This window comes from Microcebus murinus, chromosome 15 (assembly GCF_040939455.1).
Source record: "Microcebus murinus isolate Inina chromosome 15, M.murinus_Inina_mat1.0, whole genome shotgun sequence".
In the NCBI taxonomy this organism is placed as follows: domain Eukaryota; kingdom Metazoa; phylum Chordata; class Mammalia; order Primates; family Cheirogaleidae; genus Microcebus; species Microcebus murinus.
In genome coordinates this window covers 51,534,018-51,546,280 of record NC_134118.1, presented here as the reverse complement: position 1 = coordinate 51,546,280, position 12,263 = coordinate 51,534,018, and positions in this window count along the sequence as shown.

Below are 12,263 nucleotides of genomic sequence, written 5' to 3'. Positions count from 1 at the left end.
TGTATGTACGTTTGCATACATACATACACACACATATGTATATTTAAGAGCCTGTTGTTAAATATATACTAGCATAGCAACTAGACACAATCAAGTGTTATCTAACAAATTTATGCTTTTTTGTGTGATTTTGATGCATAGGATCTTCCAAAGTGCAGGGCCCAGGGAAAGGTTTCCTCTTGTCAGGGGCTAGAATGGTACTGTTAAGGTGGTTTAGTAACTCTCTCAAGGCTCAGAGTTACTAACTGGCATAGAAAGCCTTAAAACCAGAAAGACAAACTCCAAAGACCATGCTCTCTTGATTCTGCAAAATCTCATGAGACTGTAACATTAACCCTAGAAAAGCATAAATGTTTTCGTATTAGAAAATAGAAGCCAATAGGGATTTAAAAAAATTAGGCACTCATTTATAATTTAAAAATTTCTTTTGAGAAACAGAAGACAAATAACTTTATAATGTTTAACTATAAAATTGTATAGTAAACATCTTACCAAATACTGATATTTAGAAGCATTCCATTTAAAATCAGGTACAAGGCAAGGAAAGCCACTATCACCCACAGTAATCAACATTTTCCTGAAAGTCTTAGCTAATACAATATAAAATAAGTAAACATGAGTATTTTAAAGACTGGAATAATAATTTTATTTCTTAGAAAATTCAAGATACTAAACCAATGGTAGAATCATTATAAAGTTGAATAAAGTTCTTAGGGAGGTAATATCAGATATTGGTGAATATTCCAGGCTCTGGGGACAAACTGCCTGGGTTCAAATACCAGCACTACTTTTTATATGACTTAGCACATGTTACTTAAGTTCTCTGTACCTCAGTTTCCTCATTTGTATAATGAAAATAATAGTTCCTACCTATGAAGATATATAATGAGTTGATATATGGATATAACACTGACAAAATCTGTCACAAATTAACCACCATAACTAGTTGTTATTATTGCTGCTAAAAATGCATGATAACATCCAAAAGTAGAAATAACATATCTATGGTCATAAAAATATGGGAAGCCATATCATATGAATGTCAGTTTTCTACAAATTAACCTACAAATTTCAGACAATTCAAATCCAAATCCCAAAAGTGATTTTCAAAGCTGACAATTGAACCCCAAATCTATATGGGAAGAATAAAGGGAAATCCACTGCCAAGACAAATTCTCAGCTATAGTGTTAGAAGGAATTCTCCATCCTGTCAAATATCAAGACAGCATATTAGTACTAATTGTGTGATATGGGACAGGAATATACAAATAATGAACAGATTGAAGAGCCATGATTCCTATCCTCATATATAAATATTTGTATCTGGTAGCAATGCCTTTATAAATTAAAAGAGAACTGATACAATATCTATTCAACAGATGACACTGGAACAATTAGCTACATGAGAAAAGTAAACGCATCAGTTCTCCATGACACAGCATATACTAAGTCAATTTTATTTATGACATAACTTCTGGATGATAGCACAGTGAGATAGAACACTGTATCAGGAACACTGTATCACTGTATCAAATTCAATCCCATATTAGCACTTGGAAAAGGTCTCCAAATAAAAAAAAAATCCTTCCTTTCCTAAAATATTCTCATTTCATGGTGAGGGAGGTAAGTAGGATATCACCTTATGATTCTATGCCTATGCTTTTAAATTCATGACACTCTTGGAGAATTGTAAAGCTACTGACTTCTTTTGAGCATTTGTATCTACAGTTGAAGTTCAGATAGATCCACATTAGTGAATATCTGCTCTGTTTTGTTTTGCTTTTGCAACTTTTCCCCCTTTGTCTGATAGATGAACCTCTATTTGATAAATAGGACTCATTCTGTGTGGTTCTGATGTGTCCTCGACCACAAAGTTAAGGAGATAGCATCAAAATTTTCCAAATTGATTGCCTTGGATATGGGTATATGACCCAGAGTAGACCCATTACAGTCCTCTCAAGACTTATCTGAGAGAGATATTGAAAAAGAAGAACTCTACTTACCAGAATGAGTAAATTTAAAGGTATTTTGAGCCTGGGTCAACCAGTTACAAACTTTACAATACAGAACCTGTCTAGTAATAGAACCAACAAAGAGAAAATCCAAGCCAAAAGAAATAAGAGTAGGACAGATTCCCAATAATATAACAGTGCACTTGAACCAGTCATGAGAGAAGCCAGTAATATTCCTTGAATGTACCACCTTTTATGGTTCATTTAATCATCTGAGTTAAAACTTTTGCCATTGTTACCATAAAAATAATAATTTGGATGATTTAAACATTGAATTAAGACAACATAATTATACAAATATTATTGTAAAATTGATTAGAAATGACAATGTGAGCATAGAAGTAAATGTTGATTCAGGCAAGATGGATTCATTAATACCTGTGTTTACTGCTCCCTCTTCAATAGTCTTGTTTTATTAGGCAAGATCCAATAACTGCTAAAACAAATGGACTCAAAATATGTAATAGCACAAACATATTAATGGCTTATTTCTTGCTCACAAGAGTAAAAAGGTCAGTAGAGCAATCTTCTTCCAAATGGCCAGCAGACATTCTGCCATCTTCACCTTGTGTCATCCAAGGCTTCCCTGGCAGTCCTCTTCATCACACTAGACAGGAAACAAATAGAGCTTAGAGGAGCGTACTTAGGAGTTTTTAATGAGCCAAGCCTAGAAGTAGTGTGTTAACTGTGCTCACATTTCATTGGCTAGAACTCAAGAAATGTCCACACACAAAAAAAACAAGAGAAGTTAGTAATAGAAAATATCTACCTCTGTGAACAAGAAAAAGTGGAGAACAAATGTGATGGTAAACAGCACAAAATTTCTGCAAAAATTACCTTTCTGATGATAAATATTCATGTGTACCCTGTTTCCTCAGATAGTATATACTCACCTTGAGACAACCCTAAGTCCCGTCTATTTAGTATAATCAGTTCACAATTGAGGCTCTATGGGTATTGAGCAGTCCTGTCCATCATGACTGCATGTAGCTGTTGTGGTCCTGCAAAGTATGATAGAAAACAAAAACTATCAGTTCTGTGTATCATGACTGCAGTGGTGGTGGCACAGGAGCAAGAAAACTACAATAGAAAAGTTACATTTAGGGCCAGGCATGATGGCTCATGGCTGTAATCCTAGCACTCTGGGAGGCCAAGGTGGGAGGATTGTTTGAGCTCAGGAGTTCAAGACCAGCCTGAGCAAGAGCAAGACCCCTGTCTCTACTATAAATAGAAATAAATTAGCCAAAAGAACTAAAAATAGAAGAAGTTAGCCAGGCACGGTGGTGTGTGCCTGTAGTCTCAGCTATCCGGGAAGCTATGCCAGGAGGATCACTTGAGCCCAGAAGTTTGAGGTTGCTGTGAGCTAGGCTGACACCATGGCACTCTAACCCAGGCAAGACAGTGAGACTCTGACGAAAGAAAGAAAGAAGGAAAGAAGGAAAGAAAGAAGAAAAGTTACATTTAGAACAAAACAAAAACAACAAAGAATGAACACAGAGCACTCCTCACAATAATAACTATACAATCCTGTTGAACAGGTCTTGTAAAGCACTCCCTCCTCAAACACGTTTTTTCCCTGATGTGGGGAAAGTTTCTTAATTAAACCACATTCCTGTCCAACAGTTAACTTCCTTGTTTGTTGTTCTTCATGTTCTGTTCTCTGGGAAACATTTACTTCTTGTTCTTTAGCCTTGGAAATTATTCATCTTATCCATACTCCTTCCTGTGAAAGTGTGTGGGTCTACAGATTGTTTTGAGTCATTTTTATTTTCTTAGTTCAAGATTTCTTTGAGAAAACAATTCCCTCAAAAACGTAATAATCTTTGGATATATTTCCTCCCAGTCAACTGCATGTGCTAACAAAATAATCAAAAATTTCCTTTTTAGACATAGCCCTAAAGACTGATTTGTTATTCTCCTTTGCCCCTTTAGGTAGATAATTATTTCAAATAACTATGGCTACTTCTAGACCAACTTGACTAGACCACTAGACATATCCATGCAAGCCAAATAGGCTTGCATGGATATGTCATGCACTGAATCTGGGCATTATTGTAAGACTCATTCACATTAACTGTGACCTTCATCAAAACCTTGATCTTTTACTTAAACCTTTTTCAATTTTATTTCATATATTTTTTTAATTTAAATCTAAAAGTAGGGGGTATTTCCAATTCTGTATATTTCTTAATTTTTTCTTTTTCTCTTTTATTTTTTCTGCAAATCGGCTGTTTCCCTGAGATTATGTTTTTCTTATAGTTCCCTGCTAAATGAATGAAAAAAATACAAAAATAGGTTCTTTAAACAACAATAAACATACAATGAAATGACTGAAAAATAAATTTTTGCTGGACTGATTGAAAATAAAAAAAAAACAAAGAAAGAAAATATAAGTAAACTGTATTAGGAGGGTGGAAGAAGACATATACATGTAGAGATTTAAAGATAATCAAATTGTACTATGAACAAAATTTATGTCAACAATTTTGAAAAGTTAAATGAAATTCATTAATAATTTTTTAAAAGATTCCAAACTAATTAAGAAGAAAAATAAAGCCTCATTTGCACTATAACTATTAAAGAAAACAGCATAGTAGTTAAAAAAAATATTCCCACAACATACCAGGCTCAGATATTTTACAGGCCAATTCAAACAAACTTACAAGGAAAAGATATTTCAATATTATAGAGCAATTTAGAAACTAGAAAATGAGTGAATACTACCTGTGAAATTGTTATCAAAACCAGACCTGTCCTATTCATGAATATGCCTATAATAATCTTAAGCATAATATTAGCAAATCAAACCAAAGCGTGGTAGAAATAAATCCAACATGACCAAGTTGAGTTTATCTTACGCATATACGTCTACAACATTAGATAATGTATGAATATTAGTCACCGCATTCATTATTAAAAGAGAAAAACCAAAAAACCATCTCAATAAGTATAGAAAAAGTCTTTGCTGAAGTTCAACATACTATTATTGTTAACAAACAAGCAAAAACTTAGCATGCCAGGAATAGAAAGGCACTTACATAGCCTGACAAAAGGGTTGTTCAAGTAATCACCTAAAGTAAATCAACTGTTTTAATGAGGAAGCCTTACTATCATTAACTTTGAGGTAATTTAAAGTACAAGTATGCCTGTTATCATCACTTTTATTCAAAATCTTGCAGAGGTATAACACAAAAAAGGAGGGAAGCAAGTCACTGGAAAGGAAGAAGCAAATTCTAATTATTCGAAAGTCATATAATTATCTGCTTTGAAAGCTAGAGAATATTCAGATAAGTTGCTAGAAGTGATAAGGTTTCAGGCACATATAACTAAACAAAAACTGCGTTCCTTTCAGGCAACAAGCAGCTAGGTAATTTATTTTAAATGGCATTATAAATAGCAACACACACTGTAAAATATCCAAAAATAAAGTTAACAAAAGAAGAAACAACTAGAGTGCAGAATATGTTAAGATGATATGGAAAGACATTTAAATGTCCCTGAAGTCTTACTTATGTTCGTGGAAATAAAACACACCTTCACGAAGATGTTGATTCTTCCTCCCTCTACCAGAGACATATATAGATAAATGAAATTCCAATTCAAATCTTAATAAGTTTCCCCCACTCTGTAACTGTATAGGATATTCTAAACTTTATATGAAAGAGCAAAATGTCAAAAAAAAAAAAAATTAGCCAAAACAGTGTCAAAAAGAAAAAAAGAAAATGGTAGGGATTGAGTCATGGTCTGTTAGTTATCAAGAGTTTTTATCAAGCTGTAATTATTAAGAAAATGTATAATTGATGAAAGATGACCAGTGACACAGAAGAGAACACAGAAACATATGTTTTGATATATAGAAAAAAAATGACATTTTACATTCAGGGGAAAAATTAGGTTCTGTTTTACAAATAGTGCTAAAACAACTGATTATCCCTATGGTTTTGGGGGTGATTTCACAATTATCGAAATCACATATACTCTCATAAATGCATACAAATATACATATATATATAATTTGCTAAGAATCAATGGTTATAGTAATGCGGGAAAACAAAGAATTTAAGAAAAACAGAAAGAAACAACAGAAGAAAGAACAATTAAATCAAAACTCATACTTAAATTTTAGGTACAAATATGGACAAAATATGGACAAACTGAAATCAATCAAGGTAAAAAGAAAATAATAATAGTAAAATAGCTATGCCAAAGTTAGGTTCATTCCAGGTTCTATATTAAAAAAAAAAAGGTCAATCAATATAAATCACATCAGTACATTCATATACTGTATAGTATATTCATAAAAAGAAATAATTGGTATATTCATAAAAAAGTAATAATTGGTCCTCTCATTAGAAATGGCAATAAAATTAAACATCCAACCATAATTTTTAAAAAAGAAAACTCTTGGCAAATTAGAAAAAAAAATTAACTTCCTAAAAAGTTGATAAAGAGAATGCAAAAAACAAACAACTTACAGATAAAAATATAATTAAAGCATTTAAGATCAAGGGCAAAGCAAGGTAGCTTGTGATTGCCATTTCTATTGGGAAGTACATACGAATGCAAGATATGGCAGCAGGCAAGAATAATACACAGAATGCTTAAGTATTGGAAGAAAAAAACAAGACTTGTTATTCACAGATAACAAGATAGGCTCTATCAAAAATACAAATACAAATACAAAATACAAATGAAACTACAGATAAAGGACTATAATTACACAAGCTTTCATAAAGTTTGCAGGGCACAAATCAATACATAATCAATAACACCCATAAACAAAATGACTTCCTAAACATTGATAATTTTTTAAAAATGGGAAAATGAGCCAAGTATGTAAATAACCTCTTTACAGAAAAAGGAATATAACTAGCCAATATATGTAAATTAAAAATGCTCAAATTTACCAATCATTAAAGAAATGCAAATGAAATCAATAAGGATTATTTTTCACATATTGACTGACAATACAGCTAAGGTCATGTATTGGGAATAGTTTATGGAAATGTGCATTCTCATACATAATTGATGAAAATGTCCATTAGTAAGTCCATTTGAAAGATAATCAGGTGGTACATCATAAAATTAAAATGTCCATAACTTTACACAAAGCGATTCAAATTTCTGTAAATCTATCCAACCTTAACATTCACATAGGAGCGCACAAAGCAGATTCATTCATGTGTGCATGCATTGATTCCTTTCTTATATGCCTCCATATACTAGGACTTACCCTGGTGTTCTGGAAGGTTTGCATACTAAAAGGCTGGGGATGATAAATAAATCAATAAAGAGTATAACAATTAATAGGGTCATAAAAAAATAAAAGAACGACTGAGACCTTTACTTTTCTGGGGCATTATGCAATGCATTGATGAAAGGGGGTAACATCATACCTGAAGAGATTGGTGCCAGCTTTCTTGTGAGGCATATACAATAGAATTAGGTTCACTGTTAATGGTGGGAAAAATGAAATCCCAGTAAAGTTACGGCACGGTGAAAGAGGCATATGGAATTAACACAAAAGCCACAGGGAAAGAGAAGTGATCAGAGCACCATGACTTTAAGGGATCTGAGGCACCCGCCCTCCCGTCTCAGAGTCATATCTGCCTTTCTTGTTTCTCTAAATCCAGGAGTTGGCACGTGTTAGTATAAGTAACTTCATGTAGTTATTTAATTATTAACTCCTGTATAGTGTTTACTGTGTGTGCCAGATGTAATTCCTGAAGTTTTAAAAGTGAAAAATAAAAACACTTTCACTTGTCCCCCATAACAACCTGATGAGGTAGTACTATTTTTATCCCTCTTTTCTTTTTTTAATTTAAATTTTTATTTCAATCGATTTTGGGGGTACAAGTAGTTTCTTGTTACATGAATATATCACACAGTGGTGGCGCAGACGTTTGGTGTACTCATCACCTGAATAGTGGATACTGTACCCAAGAAGTAATTTTACACTTGAGAAAACTGGATCATATAGAGGTAAAGTAACTTGATCCAAGTAACAAGTCGTAGAGACAGGATTATAAACCCAGGCCATCTGGCTAAAAAGAACTTGCTTCTAACCACTATTTTATGCTAATTAAGTTAACAGATTGCTGCTATCACTTTTCTTGCAAAAGGTTTATCCTACTAGAACTACTTTGATAACAATCTTTCATTTTGGAAGAGGGTCTCTGTTTAAAGACTCCTTCAAGAGACTCCTCTCTCCCTGAAGTAGGTAGAAGGGAAAAGGCTCCTCTCACATGGTACATTGACATTGCAACCTTCAGAGAACTATTTGCTGATATAAAATGGAAACTAAGGTAGCCTAAAACCTCTGGACTTGAGGTTTTAAGAGATTATTATTGTCTTCAGTTAGCCTAAGAAAGAGCAACACAGCAGTTAAATTTAAATGTAAAAAAAGGAAGCTCCAGTTACATTAAATTGATGGGGGTTTTAATGATCATCCCACTAAATTTCTGACTATAACATTTATGTGTTGAAAATTCTCACTAGCCAGTGAAATATTTTTCATCTGGAGTAGTTGAGTGATCTGTCTTTTGAATAATAGTAAATACAGCTCACATTTATTTTAGAATGTCAGAAAACAGTTCGGTTGACAATATTAATAGAGTGGAAAATCCATGATTATAGAAGCTTTCATGTCAAATATGACAACCTTCTAAATTACTTGTCAAATTTGACCTGCACACAAGCTTAGATGAACTAAGTTAGCTAAGTTAAGTTAGTGTAAAAGTGAGATAAATCTCAGAATTTCAATGATAGTTTTCATTGAACAAATCTAGGAACTGAAAGAACTATCATTTAGTAAAGAAAATAGAAGAAAACCTCACTTATTCCTGTAATCATCTAAGAATGAAAAGAATATTATACCAAGTTCAAAGAAAACAGACTTTTACCGCATATTTAATGTAACCATGCATACAAACACTATGGAGGCTTGTTTTGATTTATCGTCAGATGAAAGAATTGTTGTTAATAAGGATGCCAAATTAAAAATGCACGTGGTAAAAAATCAAACTATAAAGATTATATTTACAATTAGGAATATTAATTTATTTTCACTTTAATTTTTGAAATCTAGGACTAGAAAATAAATAAGGAATAATTCGGTGAAATAATCTATCAATGATATGTTTATTGGCAACAGTGGGAACTGATATCCCTCATAGCTGTACATAGCCAGCTGTGCTATAAAACTACAAGGTCTATAGGTAGAGGAAAATAAAAAAGCAAATTAAATAGCTTCCATTTATTGAGCAGTACCTAGCATTCATGACATACTGTCCTAGCTATTTTAAAATATCATTTCATTTAATGTTCACAAGAAACTCCACTACACAAATGGATTAGTGTACATACTTCAGTATGCTAGATTGTTATAATTTTCCAGTACTGGAAGGGAAATTTTAGCTTATAAACAATTCTGGGTCAGAAGACATATTGTCTACTTACTGTGTATTTCCTCAGTGCCTCAATAGCATATTAAGAACTTGTTTAGTATATTACAATCCTTAAAGAAGGGTATCAATATTTTATCTGTGGTCTTTCAGTACTTCAATTTCTTGATTCAAAAAATAAAGAACAAGAATGTATAGCTTACATTCTTTTTTTAAAGAGAATTAAGATGCAAAGCTGGGCATGGTGGTGCAATCCCAGCTATGCAGGAGGTTGAGGCAGGAGGCCTGTTTAAGCTCACTAGTTCAAGGCTGCAGAGAAGTATGATTGTTTCTGTGAATAGCCACTGCACTCCAGCTTGGGCAACACAGCAATGTCCCATAACTGAAAAAAGAAAAAAGAATTAGGATATAAACAATACATTGGTAGTTAAAAAGACATTGGTTATATATATATTTTTACATTGCTTTAATAAACATTTATAGTGGTCCTTCTATATGCTATTCATTAGCTTGGTAGTCTACTCTACCTACATGAAGGCAATTCACATCTTGCATTCATGTGTACATCCGTGTTTGTATGTAGATGTGTTGGAGATGGTGTGCAAAGATAAAACCCAATACATAAAATAACCATGTCTACTACAAACATGGCTGGAAAGATTTTAGTACACTAATTATGACTATCTTTTCCCTCTCCCAGATTTTCACCTGTTTTTTGCCTTTCCTTCAAGAAAGTAGTAAGCCCCATGCTTAACGTCCTCAGGATAGGTATATAACTGAAAATAAATGAAAAACAGCTAATCAGAATTCTGAACACTTGTTTTGTAAATCCAGACCTACCTGAGCATAATAGTTTCAGTGGCAAGATAATGATTTTAGAAAATCAGGAGGCCATATTGGATTCCCTCTAAACTACAGTTTTCCCTAGGATGGTGAAGCACAGAGCTACAGACCCCAACAGTGATGGAACTGTGTCCCCAAACCTCAAAGAAGAATGGCTGTGGGCTGGGTCACCAGCTTCAGCAGAGATTTCGACACCCCAAGCATGGCACGGGTGCAGCTGAAAAGCGTTAGTCCAATGGACCACAGTAAGTGCGGGTGGTGAGAATGTCAGTATAGGCCATCACCAGACATCTCCAATCACCTGAAACTCTTGTCCCATTCCCTGGACATTAAGTAAGCCTCTCAGATTCTGGACAGACATTAGGTTGGGGAAAAAGAAACATTCACGCTGGAGATGGAATTTCTTGTGAATTTAAAAAGCTAAGGGGTGACAGTAAAAATAAGTTTTATTTAAAGGAAATAAAGTAGTATTTTGTACACATCTTGGCCTGCAGAATATAATTAATACCTACTTAGTTGTGAAAAAATGAAAGTATGTGTGAAGTACGTAAAGAGAAAAAGAAAACTAGCGATTGCTACATCACAGAGAAGGTGATATTATCTGAACAATGTTTAAAGGATCAGCGAAAGCTTCCCGAGCAGGGGGAATGACATGTGCAAAGTTAGAGAAATCCCTAATGCTACAGTTTGCCCTAGGTACCACCAATAATCCATTAGTGCAGTATTGGAATATAAAATTCACAAGCAGCTGGTTTTAAGGGATGTGGTTGAGAGAAAAAGATAAAATATATTGAATGAGCAGAATAATATTTTTTAATAGCAGTGGTTCTCAAAATGTGGTTAAAAGTGAGTGAGATGTGCACCATCTGGGGGATGGTCAAGCTGGAAACTCAGACTTGTGGGGGGAGGGGGAGAAAGGGCATTTATTGAAACCTTAAAATTTGTACTCCCATAATATGCCGGGGAAAAAAAGACTCCTAGAGATTCCAACACTTTTTGAAGGGGTCCACAATGCCAAAAGTATTTTTCTTATAATAATAAGACATTAGTTCCCTTTTACAACCTTTTTTCTCACAAGAATGCAGTGGAAATTTCCAAAGGCTATGTGATATATGATGTCACAACAGATGAAATGCAGAGCAGATATGAATATCCATGTATCTTCTATTAAGGCAGATGCTAAAGAGATTTGCAAAAATATAACACAATGAATTTTTTCTCAGTTTGTTTTAAAATTATCATTATTTTTCATAATATATTATTTACATTGACATGAAATAAAAATGCTTTGAAAATATTTGTCTTAATTTCTAATATGGTAAACACTGTTGTATAAAAGCCACAGAAACAAGCAAAATACATCTTTGGGGTTGGTCTCAAGAATTTTTAATAATATGAAATAATTTGAGACCAAAAAGTGTGAAGAGCCATACTGAAACCTAATACAGGCTGAGGGTATAGACTTCTTATTTCTTAATCCCCAAATAACTAGTATTATAAAATGGAAAACATTAATAATTGACATGGTTATTAACTATGAACGTAGAGTTGGTACAGATAAAAGGCACCAATACATTGACAGAATAGCTTCGGAAGTAGGTGATGTAGATTTAAAAGAGAACTGAAAGGTAGCATAAATAATAGATTTAATAAAAAAAAATAGGAAAGTAATCAAGTGGCAATCAAATATGCCATATTTATTAAAAGTAGGTTGTCGTGGTTATTTACTCATTGCCATTAATTTTGCTAAAGTAGGAGAAGGGGAAGGATAAGGAGAAGGAGGAAATGACAACAAAGAGGAGGAGGAGGAAGAGGAGGAAGTAAAGAAAGAGGAGGAGCTAAGCTTTTGCATGCTTACATGTTTATTAGTACTTTACATATAAATGTTAGGTTGACTGTCATAAAGAATTAATAGTAATAAGGTTACATCTAGGTTTTAGTGTCCAAATGAATATTTTCTGGGATAAATTAAGAAGGCAAAAATATAATTAAGAGGGAATAAAAG